The sequence below is a fragment of the Macaca fascicularis genome, chromosome 1, assembly GCF_037993035.2.
Source record: "Macaca fascicularis isolate 582-1 chromosome 1, T2T-MFA8v1.1".
Lineage (NCBI taxonomy): Eukaryota > Metazoa > Chordata > Mammalia > Primates > Cercopithecidae > Macaca > Macaca fascicularis.
This window is the reverse complement of record NC_088375.1, coordinates 139792877-139815919: the sequence shown is the minus strand read 5'-3', so window position 1 is coordinate 139815919 and position 23043 is coordinate 139792877. Positions and strand designations below refer to the sequence as shown.

The window sequence follows — 23043 nt, the reverse complement described above, 5'->3', positions numbered from 1 at the left end:
GTCTAGGTCTGGCCTGTGTGCTGTTTGAATTGGTGTGTCTATGACAGAGATACCAACAACATTTGAAGCCAAAGTTCATGGCCCGGGTTAATGGATATTTAGGGCAAAGGCCCCAGTTCCATTTTCAGATCGCCCTCCCCCACCAATTAGGATATTTAGGAAATATTTAAATGGCAACACAGCAATGATTAACTCGATTTACTTCTGTTTCTTTATTTTAAAAAATAGTATTATCCAGGTTTCACATTTCAGTATTAAGATGCCTTAAGTTATTGAAATTTCAATGGTAATAAAGCAATAAAATAAGTCCTGGAGGCACGGGAGTGAGAAAGGGCTAATATCTCTAATGTTTGTTGACCATTCATCTGCGCTGCCGGGCCTCATGAGTGCTTTGCACATGACATCTTAATCCACCTAGAAATGGGGTGTCAAGAAAGTGTGATTTACTCACATTTCAGCTGAAGGAAATGCAGCTAAGTGGCATGTGCAAGTTCACACAGCCAATAAAAAAACGCAGTCAGGACCAGAAGCCACATTTGCAGGACTTCAAAGCCAAGGTTCTTCCCACCACAAAACCAGGATGCCTTCCTCTGCCACTGGAGTCCGCTGGACCAACCAGCAGCACAGGCAATGGCTATTGCTTTTGGTTATAGCATCAATGCAATATATCTAAGTCTGTTTGTTTGTTTGTTTGTTTGTTTTTGAGACAGAGTCTCACTCTGTTGCCCAGGCTGGAGTGCAGTGGTGCGATCTTGGCTCACTGCAACCTCCACCTCCCAGGTTCAAGAAATTTTCCTGCCTCAGCCTCTGCAGAAGCTGGGACTACAGTTGTGTGCCACCACATCCAGCTAATTTTTTTTTCTATTTTTTAGTGGAGACGAAGTTTCACCATGTTGACCAGGCTGGTGTCAAACTCCTGACCTCGTGATCTGCCCACCTCAGCCTCCCAAAGTGCTGGGATTACAGGTGTGAGCCACCATGCCTGGCCCAATCTATCTAAGTTTTTCTGTGGAAAAGTAGAAATATCTGCTTAACAATAAAATACCTTTTAGATAAAATTGCATTATGGTTTTCAAACTTCTTGAATCCATATTATTTATTTCTTACCACAATCCTACAGTGTAGGTATCATTATTAGGGATTACAGGGAGCATCTGCTATTTTTACCAGCCCAGCATCCACTTCCTTTTCTTCTGGCACCAACAGATCACCACCCTTAGAGGATCACTCTTCCTCCATCCTCAGTCCATGTGACTTGCCTAGGGCTGATCCCAGTGACTGGCTCTAGGAGTCTAGACCCAAACCTGGCCAGCGAGGGCACTGATCTCTGATTGGTTTAGGGGTGAGCATGGCCATGTTGACCAATCAGAGGAAATGAGCATCAGCCCCCAACCTTTTGCAGAAACAATAGGACATGGAGCTTTCCTCCTGGTGGTGGTGCAAAGCTGGCAGGAAGTGCTGGTCATTGTCTTTGCCTAACTTGGGGAGAGCCAGTCTGAGAATGGAGGTAATCCAGAGGAGAGCTGAGCTAAAGAGAGGGAGGAGACAGGTCCCCGATGACATTGTCTGGCACCCAAATCCAGCAGTGCTCCAAGTCCAGGCTCTCCTGGACTTCTTAGTTCATTAAACTAAGAAAATTTGCCTTTGTTTAAGCTGGTTAGAGTTGAATTTCTGTCACTTTGTTATATGCTATTCAAATTATTGCCCTCTACCGGCAAAGGAAATTTGGTTGAGATCACTGTTTTTCTTAACTAAAACATCACAAATGTATAAATTTGGAAAGGAGACTTTATTTCTTATAAAGGGTTACAGCCTGCAAAGTGGCCATCTGCAGGCTGGGAAGCGTAGCCTCTGGCAAAGACCAAAGACAGGCACTTTGAAGGAGGAGGGTCTGGGCAGGAATTTACGCTGAATGGGTTGGTCAAGTACACATATTCAACAGGTTGTAAGAGGAACTGTGAATATTCACGAAGGTGGTCCTGACACATGCATATTGAACAAACACGCATGTAACATACAACCTGTGTTCACCTAGGGGTGAAGACTTAACATTTAAATGTGTTACAATTAGGCCCTAAATGTCAAAAGGTCTTTTTAGAATGTGAAGGCACTCAAGTGTGCATCCTCTGTAAACTGGCCAGAGTCAGTCCATGGTTGGTGGTCTTCTTATCAGGAGAAAGTTACTGAAATCAGTCTCTTGTCCAATCAAAGCTGTAGTGATGGCTTGTGGAACGGGAGGTCAGTTAGTGCATGGCAATGGCTGCAAATTATTTTACTATTGTTTATCTCGAGGCCAGTGCTTGTTTAGCTGCTAGAGAAAAAGGTAAACCTTGTGGCAGAGAACACAGTTTATTCTTTAAGTGTAGAGGTGAGTGACTCAACCCTTGTCTGGCATGGCCCTAGGTCCTGTTTGTAATTTGATATTTTATTGCCATGAAGAGTCTGTTCTGTCAGTCTTATGAGCTCAATTTTAACATTAATGCTGCTCGATTCCTTCTAACCCATAAAAGGGAGGGGGCATAATGAGGCGTATCTGATCTCCTGTCAAGGCTCGGTTTTTAACATTTTCTGAGGCCTCCTTGGACAAGAGGGAGTCCATTCCATCAGCTGGGGAGCTTAGGATTTTATTTTTAGTTTATAGTTTCATCCTTCCCAACCTTCTTAGCCATATATGAATTGTGGATTCTGGGGATACAAGAAGCATCTAGCCCCAGAGATGTTTCTTATTTTGTCATAGAATGGTGGAGTGGGTTGCTGCTAACACAAGGTATTATGAGCTAAAGTTGAAATCCACTTTCACTTTCCCTGTCTTCTCAATTTTGCTTTCATTTGAAAGGGTGTGAGACAGCCGGAGAAACTGAAAGAATTAGGAAGAAGAGGGGAGAGGTGGTGTTTGGGGACACTGTTGGAAGGGAGACATAACCTGCATGTGAAATGCACATTAGGCAATATTAAATGTGACTCTAGGCATGTGTTGAGAGGTCAGAAATGAAAATGCAGTTTTAGACAACCTAGATAAAGGTGAGAGGTGAAAGGTCAAGTTTCAGTAGTCTACGTGTCAGAGGCATGTGAACCAGAGCAACTCTATCTTAAATAGGAGCTGGGTAAAATGAGGCTGAAACCTACTGGATTGCATTCCCAGATGGTTAAGGCATTTTAAGTCACAGGATGAGATAGGAGGTCAGCGCAAAATAGAGGTCATAAAGACCTTGCTGTTAAAACAGGTCACGGTAAAGGAGCCGGCCAAAACCCATCAAAACCGAAATGGTGATGAGAGTGACCTCTGGTTGTCCTCACTGCTGTTCTCCCACCAGCACCATGACAGTTTGCAAATGCCATGGCAACATCAGGAGGGTACTCCTATATGGTCTAAAAAGGGGAGGTGTAAATAATCCATCCCTTGTTTAGCATATCATCAAAAAATAACCATAAAAATGGGCAACCAGCAGCCCTTGGGGCTGCTCTGTCTATGGAGTAGCCATTCTTTTATTCCTTTACTTTTGTAACAGACTTGCTTTCATTTTGCACTGCAGACTCACCCTGAATTATTTCTTGTGTGAGATCCAAGAACCCTCTCTTGGGGTCTGGATCGGGACCACTTTCCTGTAACATATGCAAGGAAAGGAATGCAGAGGAATGGAACTGAGCCATGGAACAGACATATGGGGTTGGGGAGGAGGAGTTAGCAGAGAGATCTGCGTAACTCTTATCCTACTTAGCACTAGTGCTGTTGAAGGTAGAACTCACAGCATAAGAATTCACTCTGGAACATAGAATAGGGTGTCTTTAGGTGTATATATATACATCAATGTTCAGAAAACGCAGAATCTTGTTAAAATTATAAAATCTGCTATTCTTCCATAATTTATTCATTTCTTTTGCAGTTGAAGAAAATGTGTTTAGGGCGAGTTACCTTTGGCATGTTTGACCATAATAAATAGTTTGGGTTTTTAAAACAATTTCAGAATGTCTAAGAATTAAATTTTTTTTTCTGTGTAATTTTGTACATGTGAAATTTAGAGTCAAAATGTCACAAAACGCCCTCCAAATGATAAGACCAAAATATTATTTTAGATCAGAGCCTTGTCAGCCTTTTGTGTACACTAGAGTCTTTTGATTATTTTGAGAAGTCTGTAGTCTTGAAAGCATATCATATGAGAAGATAGATACTGATATGGAACTGCTAATGGAAACTTGTATGTAAGAATTTTGTTTTTTCTGGCTTCATAGAGCAAATCCTTGTTCACACAGAATAAGAGAGAAGAAAGAGGCAAGGGGATACATTACCTTTCTAAGTTAAGTGCAAGCATCCTGGATATTGTAACAGACTGGGAGTTGTGTTAGAGTTCATTTGATTCTCAAAGCATTTTGCGGCCTTTTGTTAGGCAGCACCCTGCCTTCCACATCACAGGCTGTCACACACACTTGTTGAGGATGATGCTGGTGATGTCATCAGTCCTTTTTCAGCAAAGTCTCCTGAAAATAAAGCTCAGATTGACTGTGCAGAGCTCCGGACCTAGTCCAGAATCAAGCACCACTTTGAGGGCAGGGACCTGCCCAGGGGTGCTGCTGACGTTTGAGATGGAGTGGTTCTTCACAGCACAGAAGTGTTCTATCACTGCGGGACACTTAATATCCCTGCCCTCTTCACTAGATGTTTGCAACACTCCCCAGTCATTGCGATAACCATGACACCATGGACACCCCTACATTACCAAATACCCTCTGAGAGATACTGCCCCCTCTTCTTAGTCGGTAACCGATAGAAGATTGCCCCTTTGGTTCTGAAGATGTTAGCTTTGGGAACCTCAAAGGCTTAGGAAACTGCCAACACCCAAGATCTACTAACTTAACCCACCATTAAGCCACCATCTATTTCTGCCATGACCATGCTACTTTCATCCTTTATAATTGCCAGGCAGAAATAACAAATACTTTGGGATATTGTTGTTCATGACCACTATCCACCCCAGACTTTCCTATTAAATCACATGCAAGTGCTTTCAACCTGCTGCATTAGAATTAAGGCGTTGAGTTATTCACCGGGAAGGAAAAGTTCCAGAGGTTCAGAAACTTAGGAAGCAGTGTGGAGCCCAAGAGACCCAGAGAGGAGCAGCTCTTCTTTAGAGCACATGCAGCTTCTGAAATTCTTCTTCTGGGTGTGCATGTTGAAGAAAAGATGATCCCTCGGCTTCTGCAACCGCCTTTGCACTTGCTCCTTCCTCTGAAGAGCTCACCAGGAAGTCTCTCCGGGCGCCTTCTCCACACTCCAGACTTCCCACACTCAGCAGCACCTCCACCCTGACCCTGTCTGCTTCCAACTAAGTCGTTTCACTTCCTGTTGTCTGGGGCAATCAACACATGTAAACTTTCAGAGCTGAGGTTTTTTTTTTTGGAGGGAAAATATTTTGAGGAATTTTTAGGGGGATTTCAGTAGAAGACCCGGGGATTCCCAGCACTGTTCTGCTATGCTAAGAATATTAAGCTGTAGTCCCCTAGATATTTGCAAAGTCACATTGTCCTTTCCCTTGTTTCTGAAAAGAACAAAACCATGCAGCCAAGAGCTGATCATTCCATTTTCAAGTTCACCTAGGTCAGAAAACCACTATGGGCAGTTGCTTCAAGGCAGCTTGTAACTGCTTCCATGGAAGTCATTGTTTATTTTTATTTTTTAAATTAATTAATTAATTAATTAATTAATATATATATATTTTTTTGAGACAGAGCCTCACTGTCGCCCAGACTGGAGTGCAGTGGTGCCATCTTGGCTCATTGCAACCTCCGCCTCCCAGGTTCCAGCAATTCTCCTGCCTTAGCCTCCCGAGTAGCTGGGACTACAGGTGCGCACCACCACACCCGGCTAATTTTTGCATTTTTTAGTAGAGACGGGGTTTCACTGTGTGAGCCAGGTTAACTCCTGACCTCGTGATCTGCCCACCTCAGCCTCCCAAAGTGCTGGGATTCCAGGTGTGAGCCACTGCGCCCGGCCGCAATTGTTTATTAAGAACAGCTACTTGGCCTTCGGGAATATAAATATTTAGACTACCAAAAAAAAAAAAAACATGCAAAGAATTCATGAAGGTCTCTAGAAATTTGAAAAAAGTAGTGTAATGGTGAAGAAGAGAACAGTCGTTGGTGTTCTGGATTAAAGTCCTAACTCTACCCACCGACTGCACTGGACAAATCACTCCACCTCTCTTAGCCTCAGGAGTCTCAGCTATAAAGTAGGAATAATAATATTACTTATGACAGGGGGTTTTGGAAAGGATTATGTAAAATAAAACAAGTGAAGAATGGAGCTAATTCCTGGCATATAGTAGTCACTTAACATATTGTAATTATGATGATGGTGGTTTTCCTACAGAAAGAACGGACACTGGAGAAAAGAAAGGTTTTGTCAGAGAGGGGAAGCAGAAAGGGAGGAAAAGTGAGGCTAAAGAAGTAAAAACAGTTTTTCCAATTACAAATTTATTAACCCCTAAAATAATGCTACAGTTTCAGAGAAAATTAGGAGCATAGAAAACAAACAAAAAAAAGCTAAAGACTGTGGTAACATATATGTAATTAACTGAACAAGAAGTAAGAATTTGAAAGCATTTGAATTAAGATCCTAGAATTCATAGCAGGTCTCCCTTCCCACCAAGAAGGCATGTTAATCTGGATTCTTTAGAGATAATAGAGATGTCTTAAATTCCTCTGGGTGCAGTAAAATGGCCCTAGCTTGCACCAGCCCCATTGAAGGGTAGAGATTAAATTGAAGATAACCAAGCACCTGTGATTCTTCCCACTGCCTTCTGGATCACCACAAAGAAATAAGGATTTGTCTTTTCAAAGAGGAGGAGAGCAGTAGCTCATGAGGCAGTGTTGATTGACAGTTCATGCTTGAAGAAAGGTATGAGTGCTGTACTCAATTTTAACTTAAAAAAAAATCTGAGACTTGTATTTCCTGTTAGAAAGCCCTGCAGAAGGGTGTGTCCAAGGATTCTGAAGAATTAATGACAGACATATGGGTAGCTTCTTAGCGACACAGGAGGAGATGAGGTGCACGTATGCCGTGTGTTGGGGGGGTAATGCGTGCTTGGATTGAAACTTGTCTGCTGTTTGCTGAGCCCCACTCCTCCTTCACAGTCCCTTTCAGGTCTCCATTTCTCCATGAAGCACTTTTAACACTGATCCACACTAAAAATAATGACAATAGCATATTAATAACAATAGTAATTACCATTTATTTAATGCCTACCAGTTGCTAGGCACTATGCTAGCAGTTTAGCATATAATATCTATTTCTTAACAACAATCCAATCCTAAAAACAATCCAACAAGCTTTATGCATATTACCTCTGATTTGTATAACGAGGAAGATAAGTTTTATTATCCTTGCTTCACAGACGAGGAAATAGGCTTAGAGAGGCTGTAGTGTGCTGAAGGCCTCATAGCCTGTTGCAGACACAGCTGGCATTTGGACACTTTCCTGAGGGCAAGGGTCTGGATGTGCACATCTTCTGTAGCCCTCACAGCACAGCCCTCAGTCCCCCTTGTTCTGCAAAAGGTCCTCAGCAAATGTTATTTGATTATGTGATTCTGTCAAAGGCATTCAAATGAGAGTGACTCCATCTTGAATAGGGGCTGGGTGAGATAAGGCTGAGACCTACTGGGCTGCATTCCCAGGTGGTTAGGCATTCTTAGTCACAGAATGAGATAGGAGGTCGGCACAAGATACAGGTCACAAAGACCTTGCTGATTAAGCAGGATGTGGTAAAGAAGCCGGCCAAAACCTGCCAAAACTAAGAGGGCGATGAAAGTGACCTCTGCTCATCTTCACTGCTCATTATACACTGATTATAATTCATTAGCATGCTAAAAGACGCTCCCACCAGTGCCAAGAAGTTTCAAATGACATGGCAACATCAGGAAGTTACCCTATTTGATCTAAAAGGGAGAGGAACCCTCAGTTTCAAGAATTGCCCACTTCTTTCCTGGAAAACTCATGAATAATCCACTCTTTGTTGCATATAATCAGGAAATAACCGTAAGTATACTCTGCGGAGCAGCCCGTGCCACTGCTCTGCCTATGGAGTAGCCATTCTTTATTCCTTTACTTTTCTAATAAACTTGCTTTCACTTTGTGGACATGCCCCAAATTCTTTCTTGCACAAGGTCCAGGTGCCCTCTCTTGGGGTCTCAATCAGGATCCCTTTCTGGTAACACTTCAAATGGATATTTGCCATCTACACATAGGGGTGGTACTATGGTGTGTGTACATCCTGGGGCTGGTATACAGGTAGAACCTGGATGTGATCTCTGAGAGAGCTCCAGGCACTGGCATCCACTAGCCACGTGCTGCCAGCAGCTGGGCTGCCTGCCTCTTGCTGAACTCATCCACATCCCAGAAAATGCCAGGATTTAGAGCCGGAACTGACCACTCACACCATCTGGACCATCCCCATCTATAAATCTACACATATAGGGTCTTTCTGAGTGAGACTCAGAGAGCATGAGTCAACCAAGTTCACATAGCTAAAAGTGGCAGGGCTGGGACATGAATGCAGGTCACTTCCTAAACCTTCATCCTGCCCTTTTCCATGATACAACAGCAAGCTTGCGTGAGGGAATGTCAGAGCAGAAGAGGGCCTCTCCTGGCTGAGCTGTCCATGGTGGCGGTCAGTCTGGCCATTGGGCTGGGGTGGAGTGACACACATCACAAGCCTGTCGGTCATGCCCCACCCAGAACCACTCTGCAACAGCCCCAGGTGCACATGCAGGGCAGGCACGGAACCAGCCTGTGGAGACCATTTTGTCTGCCTGGAGTTAAGCCTTGTCGGTGATTCACAATGTGGACCAAGGGAGGTCTATTTTCTGAAAGTTTCATTCTGCATACTCCCTTAAAAACCCATTGTAATGTTCATCCAAGCAAACTACATGTTTGTGGCAGATTTCTCTAGATTATATTTGGCTTATTTTACTTACTTCAGATTTTATCTGTTATACCTGTCTAAATATTCTAGAATAAACTACAGGTATCAAAATCTTGGTTAACTATTTAAAAATAGGTATACATGCAGTTGAAAATACTTTCATTTTACAAAGAGATTTTTTTAAAAAATCCATACCAAGTTTCACAGATTCACTGTTTTGTTCTTTCCTGGAGGAAATTACCCTACACAATAAAACTATGTTCCCCTCGTGTTGCCCCTTCCCTCAGAGTAGAGCAGCAAACCCTTGGGCACATGTTATGTGAAAGGTTCTGTGGCAGGTAACAAAGAGCTATGAACACTCGTCTCTGTCCTCAAGGGGCTTACACTTCATTTGCAGAAAAACAACAACAGCTGGCAGGTATTGAATACCTTCCGTGTGCCAGGCACTATACCAGGCACTTTGCGTAGGCTATCGCATTGACTCCTCCTAACATGCTTAGCGAGATGCTACTAGTGGGTGAGAAACTGAGAGGCTCAGGGAGGTTTTGTGTTTTGCCCAAGATCACAGCTACTGTGAGTGGCCGGGCTGGTCTGTGTATGTGGCAGTCTGACTCCATGCACACCTACCTATTAAGTGCTACAGCCAGCAGGTGCCACCACTTAACAGTTGCTGCCGTGTATGGATTGGCTCCCCCACAAGGGTACAGACGCCTGGTAGATTCCCAATATCTTGCCTCTTTTGAATGCCCAACAGCCCCAGCAGTGCTGTGCTCCCAGTTGAGGTTGACTAAATGTTCTTTGACTGATGGCACAGGAGAGGGGAGACACGTTGTCTTGTGGTGCCCTAAGAATTGAGATGGACCTTATAAGGAATAAACTCTCTCAACAGTGAGGGTGAAATCAAGCCCAGGAACATTTCCTAGGACAGGCCTTGCCAAGCCTTGGCGAGGACCTGATCATCCAATGCTGCCAAGAAGCAATAGCTTAGACGTCATTATGTCCCATGCTCTCAAACAAGTTTACCTGTTGTACTGGAGAGTCGACTTTCAGTTCAGCGATCAGGAGCCCCCACATGCGGGTCCTTGCTTATGAACCTGGGGCAGCATTGAGGGGAGAGAAGCTCGGAGCCCAGCCTGCCCTCAAATGCTGAAGGTGGAGCTCTGAGCTGTAATAAGGCCTTGGTCCTGGCACCAGATAAAATGTATGTGTGTATGTATATTTATGCATCTATCTAGCCTTTATTCATTTATATAATTAAATTTTACATTTTGATGATGAAGCCGTAGACCCCACTGTACTTGTCTAGGAGCTGTGTTCTGAGCTCCACCTGCAGCTATCCCCATGTAGATGTTATGCGGCTCAGGGCTGAGGATGGGGAAAGGCAGGAATCAAAATAGAGGGGCCAAGTCCATTGGAGGCTGGATCCACCCTGGAATATGTCATCTGTGACATTTAAAGCCACTAAAGGCATTTTGCAAAAACCTTTAACATGCGGGTAGAGGGGCCTGGAAAAAAGTTATTGTGTTCCTTCCTTTAACCTCCCTTTCCACCTGGTGCTTCCTTTTCCAAGAGGAAAAAGGGTGCTACCTGTGTGAGTCAGCCAGGCCACTCTGCAGCCAAAGAATCCGGGGGCTGGTTCAGTGCCAGGCAGCACCACACCCAGGTCTGCTCTCCTGCACATTTATCTGCAGAGGCCCCGCACGCTGCTGGGGAGAAGAGGTGGGCTTTCTTGGCTGACTCATGCTGAGGAAGTGAAAAGCCCAGACACATTTGGTTCATCAATTCCTCCCAGGTCGCAGCCTGTGCTTACTAACCCGGGCAGTGTGTTCTGACACCGAGAAACCGGGCGTCTCTGGGAATCAGCGATTTCAGATCTGTGGGTGACATACAGGACTTGATGATTTGATCTTCATTTCAAGTGCCAGCTGCTTTTTTCTCTTCTTTTACTTTGTTTTTCTTTAACTCATTAGGGAATTTTTCAGTAGGATTAAGTAAAATAGATTCCTCAAACTTGTTCCCAAATTCAGATCCAACGAGGAATTTTCAACATCCTCTTGCTTCCTTGCCACATACAATAAATAAATACTATGGTCAAATATTATTACATCATGAGATTAACGTCTAAGGTGAGCCTTGTAGAAACAGCATTGAAAGAAGCCCCAGATATCCTGGTCCTGGTTCTGGAGACAGGGAGGCCTTCAGTCCAGGACTGGACTTTCTGCCCTTAAGGCAGGCCCAGCTCCAGGCTTCTCCCGCCTGAATACTACACACAGCTCCTAAGCCAGGAGCCCTATGTTGGCTCACGTACCCGGAACTTAAAGCAGACTTCTCCAGTGCTAGAGACAAATGGGAGGTAGCAATGCCTGAACAACTGACCCTTGATAGCTTTGGATGGACAGAGGTCTTCAACAAAGTCACTCTTTCTCATCTCAGTGGTCTTTGAAGAACCCCTTCCAGCTGAGCTACTGTGGAGTGAACTCAGCATGGTTGAGCATTTATCGGAGCCTACCAAGTGCTGTGAGGCGCCAGGCCCTGCCAGGCCCTGCAAAAGTAAGGAAAAATGTGCCCAGTTCCTGTCCTGCGTGGACTCAAAGGGTGGGCAAGCCTTGGGTTGACGATTTAGCCCAGGACAATGATCAGAGCACACTACTGATAAATGATTCACCAGAGCCCACTTTTCTCAGGGATGTAGACTTGACGAAATCCTAAAGAAGTTCCCTTATCTCTAGCATGTTCTCTTGCTTTCTGACATTTCCTACCCACTGTGGGGTTTAAGGGGGCTGATGAGGGAGGGACACAGATACACAGGTGTTGAATGAGCAGGATGTTACCTTGTGGACAACTGTGCTCGTCCTCCTAGGACCTGGGAAGGATGGTGTAGAACTTTCCTGGCACCGTCCCACCTGCAGGAGAGGAATCTGGGGGATGTGTCTTAGCAGTTCCCTCCGCCACTGGCAGAGAGCCTTCGCTCCCCAGAAAGCCTGGCCTGACCTGCCTGTGGCCCCAGCACATTCCTGAGGACAAAGAAATCCAGAGAAATCGCTGAGGCAGAGAGTCACAGAGGCTAAGGCCTGCGGAAGGGTGAAGGCCAATGGACCTCGGCAAGGCATTGGCAGGAGGCGTCGTGCTCCCAGGCCTGGCGGAGCTGCCTGCACCTCAGAGACCAGCCCTCCTGAGGACGAGGGGAAACAGCAGGTCACGTGGGAATGGCAGCATGAATACCCCACCCGGGGCAGAGGAACTTGGACCAGTGATGTCAGCCTCTCCTCCCTACACCAGCAGGAGAAAGTGGGAGGGCAGGCAGAGGTGCTGTTTCAGGCAGCTCTCCTGACAGAACTTTCCTTATGAAAATATGTAAGCACTCAGGGAAATAGGTTTGAATTAACTTCACACACACACAGTGAGGTTTCCTCAGTCCAACATGGCCTCAGCACAGGCTCAGAGTATTGCCTGTATAATTCCTGCACTGATGGACACAGGTTTAGGCGGTAGCAGGGACAGGTGCTGGATGGGAAGCTCTCGGTTCCTGCTTTTCACCCCCACCTAAGTGTTCTCTGAGACCAGGCACTGATCCTGGCCCGCCTGGAGCCTGCTCCACACTCCGAGGATCTGGGAGAGTTTCCGTGTTCGTGCCTGTCTGGCAGGCGGAGGTTTCTGTGACCTAGAAGCTGTCTGGGAGCCTGTCTGGCTCTGGTGAGCCTGCTTCCTGGGAGCAGCCCCAGCCTCCCCGCGTGTCTCATGCCCCCGGACTCAACAGGGGCTTGGAAAATCCTGAGACTGCATCAGGGTCCTTGGCCCAAATTCACACTGGAAGTTACTCTGCCTGGCTCCTAGGTGCCAAGGAGCCTATTAACACTTATGAGCTGCTCATTAGCATTGGGAGAAACCAGCCCAAACTCTGGCGGGAAGGGAGGGTGTGTGTTGCTCTAAATAGTTTGGTGCTTGGTCAGCCATCCTCCTGTTTGTGAAATCTGTCAGGCCCCTCACCAACAGCCTGGGGCTGGAAGCAGGCCTCCAATCGAGCTGGCAGCAACCCCAGCCCCCTAGGTACTGGCCACAGTGAAGACAACACTCGGGTTCGAGCCCCCTTCATCCTCAGGCCAGGAGGAGATTGAAGTCTCTGACCTGTCTTTGCAACCCCCTCCATTTAATTGTTAATGAGGAGAGAGCAGAGGGAGGAAGGAAAGGTAAGTGCTTCCCTTCTTGTCAAAGCAATCACTCTGCAGCTCAGCCACAGTTCTCTGACCAGTGAGGAGCCCAGGTGGGTCCCGTCGGCTCAGAAACGGTGAGCAGTTCTTTCCAGCGCTGGCCTCCTGAGCCCAGGAAGCCTTCTTGCTTTTCTTCTTCAGGTGAACGTAGCCCTTTCGAGTTGAGAAAAGAGGAGGAGATGGCCAGGCACAAAAAGCCATTCTCTAAAGATCTTGCCTAAGAAGAGGGAAATCAAAGCTAAACCCAGGCTCTGTATCAGATCAGGGACCACCTCTCATCTCAGCTGTCAACACTGCTGCGGTTCCAGGCCTCTTGGGTGAACTGGTTGGGCTGCCTGAGCAGTTTATTTCCAAAGGGTATAGGAGCCTCTGGGATAGAACTCACTCCAGAGGGAGAGCGAGGCATAGTGGGCCTCGCCAAGAGTGAAGCGTCAGGTGTGGGAGGCAAGTTGTGATCCTGACTTCTGTGTGGTTGCATCTGTTCTCCATCTGGTCCCTTGAAGACCTCATCTGGGTCACAGGAGAGAAAGGGCTGCCAGCAAAATACAGACACACACACACACACACACACACACACACACATATATATACATATATATATATATGATAAAATATTATTTAAAAATCTCAGCTTCGTCCTGCCACCCACCAACTGTGTGACTGTGGGCAGGTTACCTCACCTTTCTGTGCCTCAGCCTCCTCATCATTAACTGGTGATGCCCGAAGTGCCTGAGAGGGCTGCTCTGAAGTCATCGGAGTTTGTGTTTGTAAACTGTTTAGAACGTTGTAAATGCTAAATGTTACATACACGAAACCCAAAGCACCTGTAAGACAGGGCACAAGAAGCTCTAGTTTGAGACCATCTGACAGCGCCCAAGGAGGCAAGTGAAGCAGGCCTCACGCCTCTCCGCAGACCCCGAGAGGCTCCAGCACATCAGAGAGTAGCACCAGCTCAGCTCCTGCAGCACCCAGGGGTTCCTCCGCCAGCAGGGAATGCTTTGGGGACGCCGAGACAGCTGGGGCTGGAGTGCACATTGGAGAAGGGCCTGTGTGGGTGGGTAAGAGGTAGCTGCAGGTGGGCCGCTACTGTGAATGTAGCCTCGTCCACACCTGCTGGCTATGAGGCCAAAGAGGCTGGGTCACAGATAGAAGCCCCAGCACAGCTCCATTCAGAGTCAAAGTCCATTTCCCTATAGCCTCTAGGTAGCTCAGAGAAAGGTGAGGGTGGTCTCCTGGGAGGGGCCTGAAGCGCAGCAGTTCTCCTCACCTCATCTGTTATTCTGTTAAATTTAGTAGCCGAGTCCACTTAGGCCACTATAACAAAATGCCACAAGCTGGGTGGCTTGTCAATAACAGAAATGTATTCCTCACAGTTCTGGAGGCTGAGAAATCCAAGATCGACGCACCGGCAGGTTTGACGTCCTGAGGGCCCACCTTCTGGTTCACAAACGGCACCTCGCTGTGTCCTCACACAGTGGGAGGGGCACGTGAGCTCCCGGCGCGTTTCCTAAGGGCCCTCATGACCTAATCACCTCCCCAGAGGCCCCACCTCCTAACACGATCACCTTGGTGGTTAGAATTTCACCATAAGAATTTGGGATGGACACAAATATTCAGACCATAGCATTTAGTAAAACTCCTCCGTTCTTTTGTGTTTCACTTCTGTGGGGCTGGGCTTCTTCCTGTTCATGAATACGAATCCCAATCCTTATGGACTGTGCTCACAGGAAACCTTCCTTCCAATCCTTTGGCTCACTTACGAGGATGGCTGTTACAACTGACAGGCAGAGTCTATGAAAAGTCAACACGGAAAGGTGGGCCCTTTGAAAAGCAGCTGGAACAGGTGGAACAGGAATGGGAGGCCAGGCTGCATTTGAAAGGAAGGGTGATAATTAGGAACCCCTCATTTTAAAGAGGGGCTAGACCCCTTGCTGAAGACTTAACAAGAGGCTTCAGAACTGGTCCTGCTGGCTCCCCCCAGCCTTCACCCCAGCTCCCCTCTGTAATATAAGCAGAAAGCTAGGGAAAGAAGGAGAAAGAGGACAAGTGTTAGTCAATGTGGCATTCACAGGGAAAGGTGACTTCCTCCCCAAGCTAGGTGGAGACTTGGACGTGCTCTGAGACTGGGGGTTCCCTCTGAGTAGAGCAGAACGTGGTGACACTGGGAGAGCTCTTGAAGAACCTGACTTGTGTGCTGGGAGTTTGGAGGCACCCGTGAACTTTGAGGCCAAAACCTGGAGATTTCTGAAGGCAGAAGGCCCGTGGGAGTGGCCTGGGCAGAGGAATGAGGTTACTGTCTGTCAGTTGCTTGGCAGTAAGCTAATTGGCCAAGTGAGGCAATGCCCTGCCCAGAGAGGAAGTTAAAGGCACAGGCCACAATGCTGGTCAAAGGGAGATATGGCTGCCCTGAGGGGGACTCAGAACAGGGGTATATCTGGATACAGCTTCCAAAAAACCTTGCCCATCATTTATGATAAGATCAGTGTACCATCAAAACTTCCAGGGTCATATAGACCCTGACTGAGCCAGGGTGACACTGGAAACATCTCCCCACACAGACAGGTGGCTGGCCATGTTAGGTGGTCCCTGTCCCCCTCCAACCTAGAGACACTTAACCCATGAAAGGGAAAGTGAAGAATAAGAGGACTGACCACACATTCTACCTCCCTCAAATCCCTCGCTGAGGGCTGACTTTCCCAAGGAGAGGGAAGAAATGAGATTTAAATTAGATCCAAGGTTGGCATTTTGAACCAGACTGGACTGGACACTGAATGAATGTGATTGTTAGATTGTGGAATATACTTTAGACAGTCATTACAGGATGGGCAAAAGTGGTGACTGAAGAAAGAGAAAACCTTATCATACTTGTTTCCCACCTACTTGAGACTCCTCAAGCCATTTTTGCAGCCATGAACACTAGAAACTTTAAGAATATGTCTTTCTTTTGAAACACAAAATGTGGAGAAACTTAAAAATGGAGCAAGAGTGGCTGCCTTGTTTGGAGCAAAGATCTGAAAACTCTGAAACATTCTTCAAGCCTGGGGAGCTGCTTCTGAAGATTTGTTGATGCACGGTTTATACGTTTTCTAATGCTGCTGTAACAAATCACCACACAGTGGCTGAAAACAACACGACTTTATCATCTTACAGCTCTATAGGTTAGAAGTCCAACATGGGACTCACTAAGCTACAATCAAGATCTTAGGCCTTTCTGGAGTCATAGAGGTGAATCTGTTTGCTCGCCATTTTCAGGTTCTAGAGGTAGCCAACATTCCCACCTTCCTCGGTCTACGGCCCATTCTTCCATCTTCGAAATCAGCAATGGAAGGTTGAGACCTTCTCCCTGCACCACTCTGACTTCTCTTCTGCCTTCCACTTCCACTTTTAAGGACACTTGTGATTACATTGGGCCCACCCAGATAATCCAGGATAATCTTTAGATCTTCAAGTCAGTTGGTTGGCAACCTCAATTTCACCTGCAAGTGTAATTCCCCTTTTCCATGCAACCTCACATATTTGCAGGTTCTGGAGATTAGGATATGGACAATTTTGGGGAGCCATTATTCACCTACCACATGTGGCTTACATATTATTGAATTCAACTTAATTTAACACAAATGCATATGATCCTCACAATACACCAGCCAAGATTCAATCACAAGCCATCACCTTGCCTCACAGGAGTAAGGAGAAGCCCGGCTTACTGTGAACCATGAAATGAAGCAGCCAAAAGACTACTGGACATTGATCGTGTCCACAGGGCCAAATGAAAGCTATTCAATCCCACTTATGCCCCGAGCAGGAGAGCCCACAGGACACACGCCCTGCACTCACCTGCAGTGAGGATCTGAACTCCTGAGCTGCTGCCTGCCTCCACCCAAATGCTCTGCTGATACCAGCACTTACTCTTTCCACTGATAAACATCTTATCAGCATGGCAGGTATCTGGCTTTCGAAATCCTAGGTGGCTATGACCAGTTTGAGGTGCTACAAGATGCTGCTGACTTAGGGAATAAGAAAGGTAGAGCGCACTCTCATTAGGTTCCTGTGTGGTAAAGACAGCTGGAGCCACCAACCCTCCCATCTTCAGGGAGGCCCGGGGTGGAAGAGTGTGCTGGAGACAGGACTCAGTGCTCTTAGCTGTGCCTCCTGGGATGCGAGACACAGGCGGGGATCCTGGCAACTCTTCTGTATTTTGTCAGACTGATGTCTCATCCTCACAGCGCCTGGCTCAGGGTGCACTGACAGTTGCTGTCTGGACTCCAGATATGGAAATGGGATTCTAGCCATCACTCCCTGCCATGCTGGCCCAGCCGTGATGGGCCTTATGAGTGACCTGGAGTGTTGAGGAGGTGTGAAGAGCAGAGCCCTTGTGGAGTGTCACCTCCTCACACCTTGCTGGGCCCTCTGGAGTCCAGGGAGTTCTCACCTCCATTAGGGCACCCTAGCAGGTTAGCTGGGCACTGGGGTAGGGGTGGCTCCTACCCCAGGGGTCCAGGGAGTTCCAGGGAGGGGTCCAGGGAGTTCTCACCTCCATTAGGGCACCCTAGTAGGTTAGCTTGGTCCTGGGGTAGGGGCAGGGACAGGGGCAGGGATTTGGTCCAGCATGACCCCTGGTCATAGGAATGCATCCCCAGAGCGCTCCCTCCCTCAGTCCTGTCACTGGGGCACTTTGAGTTCAGCAAACTCACCGTTAGACCACTCTCAGCGATGGGCTCCTGGGCAGCTGAGACATCAGTGAGGGATTCCCTCCCCATGGCAGCACAGCTACCCCGCCCAACTGTTTTATACAAAAGCTCTCATTCTGTTTAAGAAGGCTCGCCAGCCTGCTGGCAAGGGTGAGACGGCCTGTTAAGCCAGAACCTCAACCTGTTGGGACTCGTTTACCCTTCTGAAGAGTGAGATGGGCCCATTGTGCCCTAGAATCACAATACCACCGTGACCTTGACTCAGAGAATGAGACGGGTCTACCCTTTCCTAGAAACATAATATGAGGCCTTGGCATCACCCTTCTGTGAGAACATTCATTCATTGAAGACAAGATCATCTTCCCCCTAAGAATGGACTGAAGGCCTTCCTTCCAAAGCACAAAAATCCACAAATCCACTCTAAGCACATTTTTTATAATGAGCACTATGACTTCATAATGGAAAAAAAAATCATTTTTAAATGTTTGAACAGCAAGGCCATGTAGATTGCAGCCAGACGAGACCACATTCCCAATTAAAATAAGCGGTTTCCAGTGTTCAGACACTTTGGTGGAGTTGTAGCCTGACAATAATTTTGCCACGGTTGTTTTAGGGATGAGTACCCAGGGAAGTTTCCTACCTCCGAAAGAACCCCGGACTAAGTCAGAAGACCTGGCTGTCAACCCCAGCTTTTTCTCTTTTCTGATGTGACCTTGAGCCTTGGTTTCTCCCTCTGTCAGGCGGGAGAGGGATGTAGCCCGGCCTGCCTGCCAACTAGGGTGTTGTGAAATTCTGATGAAATAAGGCGAGTGAAAGAGTGTCATCATCAGGTGGCCCTGGAGAGGAGAAGTGGCTGAGAATCCCCTGCAATGCTGGTGATTCTATCAGGCAACAGTAGCAGAGCATGTACCTGCCCATCACTCCCGCTGCCCTCAAGCCCGGCTTCCAAAGGATGCCCTCAGCCGGGACTAGGACTCCAATGGCAAGGTGGGATGAGACTGGAAGAGGGGCAATGACAGAGGGCGGCTGCGCCATGATTTCCTTCCTGGCTTCAGTGAGAGTTTCCACCCAGTCTGGCAGAGAGGTAGCGCCAGGATCTTCCTCAGGAGCACGTTTCCAGGTGAGGAGTCATTTAGGGAACCACACCGCAGCGATCTCCCACTCTCAGCTGGAGCTTTGGAACCAGACTTGCCGACAGCCATAGAAGTCGTCATGCGCTACTGCCCTAAGCCTGTATCCTCTAATACTGCTCCTTCCCAGCCACGCATGTTGATCCTGCTCAGCAAGAATCACAGAGAGCTCCGTATCTGGACCACGGACAGCTGACTTCCTAGAGAACTGCTTTCATGAAACTGTATTTTAGTGTGTAATGGAATATAGGCTTATGTTGAAGCTGAGAACAGAAACAGCATCTGTTTTCTGAGTCTACCAGGAAGATAGTCATTGCCTTGTCCTTGTCATAAAGACTTAGTTTCCCTTTTATCTTTGGTTTTCCTCTTTATCTAACTCATGGCATTCTGCTGCGTTTTGTGTATTCTCGTACACCATCCTCAGTCCTCTGTGGAAGGAGGAAGGGTATTGCAGCTGATGCTGTCAGTATCCCATGCTTATCCCTTGGACAAGTCCTGCCAACCAATTGCCTGAACCCGCACTTGCTCCTGAGGTTTATCCTCTCTCTTGACTGGAAACTGGGGAAGGCAGCATAGTCTAGATGCTGTGGAATGAACACATCTCCAGCAGGAGTTCTGCAATTCATCCTCGGGTGGAATAATTTCTCAGCATGTGTTTTGCATCTTTCCCCAGAGTTTCTAGGGTTAAGCTCTAGTGGCTTACTGTGGCAGCTGACTTTATATGCTCCCTTTCCTTTTAGGGACCCCTTCCCCACTTCCTGGCAAGAACTACTTGCACTTCCCAAATACACTCTCTCTAGAAGTAGATCTTGAATCTTTGCTTGAAGATCCACTTCTAGGAGAATCTAAGCTAAAAGGGATATGAATAAACAGAAATGAATAGAAACCAGTAAAATGTCTTATATATTACAAATAATCAAATAAATGTTTGTTGCGTTAAGGAGATAACAATGCAGTGTATTCTCAACACTTAGCGCAGAGCTGAGCACAGAGGAGATGTTCAATAAATGCTTGAAAAGGAGGTAAAATGATCCTAGCTAAGCACAGGTTGGATGATCAGCCAGAGGATGTATCACAAATGGGCTTGAAGAATCATTGACTAAGTGGAGAAGCCAAGCTTTGAGGATCCATGTAGATTAGAGTTTTATGGGTATGACCTGCTACAATAGAGGTGGGAGCCTTGTGAATGCTAAGAATGGGGCTAGCTTGGGATTTTCCGTTAGTCTTATTTCTGTAGTGGATTTTCTTTGATTACACAAAATTTATTTCAAACACCTTTATTGAGATATAATTTATACACCATAATATTCACATTTTATAGTATAACAGTCACTGGTTTTTAGTATGTTTATAGATTGTATAACTAATTCCAGAATACTACCTCCCCCAAAGAAACCTGTACCCATTAGCCATCACTTCCCACTCAACTCCCCCAAGCCCCAGCCAAGCACTAATCTATTTTCTATTTCTACAGATTTTCCTTTCATAGACATTTCATATAAATGGAATCCTATAATATGGGATCTTTCATGACTGGGTTCTTTCATTTGGCATAATGTTTTCAAGGCTCATCTATGTTGTAGCATGAATCAGTACATCATCTTTTTCATTGCCAAATAATATTCTATTATATGAATACATCACATTATCTTTATATATTCATCAGTTGATGGACATTTGGACTCTTTCCACTTTCTGGCTATCATGAATAATGCTGCTATGAACATCCGTGTACAAGTTTTTATGTGGACCTATGTTTTCGTTTCTCTTGAGTATATACCTAGGAAGAATTGCTGGGGCATATGGTAACTCTATGTTGAACTTTTTGAGGAACTGCCAAATTGTTTTCCAAAGTAGCTGCACCATTTACATTCCCAGCAGCAATGGAGGAGGATTCTGATTTCTCCATATCCTCACTAATATTAGTTATAGTCTTTCTTTTCTAGTATATTCTCCTAGTGGGTATGAAGTGGCATCTTATTATAGTTTTGACTTTTCCGTAATGACTAATGATGTTGAGCATAATTTCATGTACTTATTGAACATTTGCATTCTTCTTCGGAGAAATGTCTATTCAGATCCTTTGCCCATTTTAAAATTGTGTTACTTGTGCTTTTATTGTTGAGTTGAAGAGTTCTTTATATATTCTGGACACTAGACCCTTATCAGATATACGATCTGCAAATATTTTCTCCCATTCTGTGGTTGTTTTTTCACTTTCTTCATAGTGTCTGTTGAAGCACAAGAGTTTTCCATTTTGATGAAATCCAACTTACCTATTTTTGTCTTTGGTTGTGTTTGCTTTTGGTGTCACATCCAGGAAACCATTGCCAAATCCAAGGTCATAAAGATTTACATCTAAAATTTCTTCTAGGAGTTTTTTAGTGTTAGCTCTTATATTTTGGTCTTTGATCCTTTTCAAGTTAATTTTTGTGCATGGTGTAAGGTGGGAATCCAACTTCATTCTTTTCCATGTGGATATACACTTATCACAGAACATTTTGTTAAAAAGACAATTCTTTCTCCTAGTTAATTATCATGGCACCCTTGTCAAAATTAATTGACCATAAATGCAAAGGTTTATTTCTATATTCTCCATTTGATTTCATTCATCTATATATCTATCCATATAGCAGTACCACACTGTTTTGATTATAGTAGGTTTGCAGTAAGTTTTGAAATTGGGAAGTGTGAGTCCTTTAACTTTGTTCTTCATTTTCAAGACTGCTTTGGCCATTCTAGGTCCCTTGGATTTCCATATGAATTTTAGTATCAGCTTGTCAATTTCTGAAACAAAGCCAGCTAGGATTTTGATAGGGATTTTGTTAGACTTGTATATCAATTTGGGGAGTGTGGCCATCTTAATATTAAGTTATCTGGTCCACAAACATCTTTTTGTGGAAAAGACAAATATGTCTTTTCATATATTTAGATCTTCTTTCTTTTTCTTCAACAGTATTTTGTAATTTTCAGTGTACAAGTCTTACACTTCTTTTATTAAATTTATTCCTAAGTATTTTATTCTTTTTGATGGTATTGTAAATGGAATTGTTTCTTAATTACATTTTTGATTGCTCATTGTTAGTGTTTAGAAATACATTGATTTCTGTATGATCCCACAAAATTTCAAAATCTGTTTTTTTCCCCTACAAAGTCAAGAATCATTATTTCCAAGAAATGTTTTCTCCATCTTAAGGCAAGAGATTATTTGAAGCCTGCCATAGAGCACCCAAAGCTTGGGGTTGTCCTTGAGAGAAAACAAAAAAATTCCTGGTGCCGGGAACTGTAGCACATGGTTTGCTTAGTCTTTAAGATAAGGTAGGCTTACAGAAAGTCATGAAGTTTAAAATGTCTGAGAAGTCCTTGAGCACAGAACACAGATCTGGGAGTAGTACAAACCAGTTACAAAATGAAACATTAAGCTCAAAGAGCTGGCAGTATAATGACATGTGCAGAAGAAATGCATGTTAAAAAAAAATAAAAACAAGACAAATAAGTACTCTCTCAGGGAAAATGAGCATATGCATTCCACTACCAACTTTGGGCACTGGTTATGAAATTTAGAGCTTGGTTAGATTTTAGGGTCATCCAGCCTTCTCCTCTGAATTTGCAGTTAAGAAAACTGAGTCTAGGCTGGGTGCGGTGACTCAAGCCTATAATCCCAGCACTTTGGGAGGCCGAGGTGGGTGGATCACGAGGTCAGGAGTTTAAGACCAACCAGGCCAATGTGGTGAAACCCCATCTCTACTAAAAATACAAAAATTAGTCAGGTGTGGTGGCACGCACCTGAGTGCCAGCTATTCGGGAGGCTGAGGCAGAGAATTGCTTGATCCCAGAAGGCAGAGGTTGCAGTGAGCTGAGATCGCGCCACTGCACTCCAGCCTGGGCGACAGAATGAGACTCCATCTCAAAAAAAAAAGAAAGAAAGAAAGAAAAAAGAAAGAAAGAAAGAAAGAAAGAAAAAGACTCCACTGAGTCTGGAAAGGTGAAGTGGCTCAGGGTCCTATACAGGAGAAAAAGCAGAGTTTGGAAACAAATTACCCAAGACATTAGCACTATGAGACTTTGGGAAAGGTTGCTAAACTTCCATCAACGTTAGTTC

The 23043-nt window shown here is 45.4% G+C and overlaps 1 long non-coding RNA gene across 1 annotated transcript in view; it reads right to left on the bottom strand.

Moving 5' to 3' along the window:
- Positions 1–6451: 6451 nt before the first annotated feature.
- LOC102130691 (uncharacterized) overlaps positions 6452–23043 on the bottom strand; it is a 217814-nt gene continuing 201222 nt past the window's right edge. The window contains exon 4 of the long non-coding RNA XR_012417515.1: positions 6452–7179. This is a non-coding gene — a long non-coding RNA (uncharacterized lncRNA). The remainder of the gene's footprint in view (positions 7180–23043) is intronic.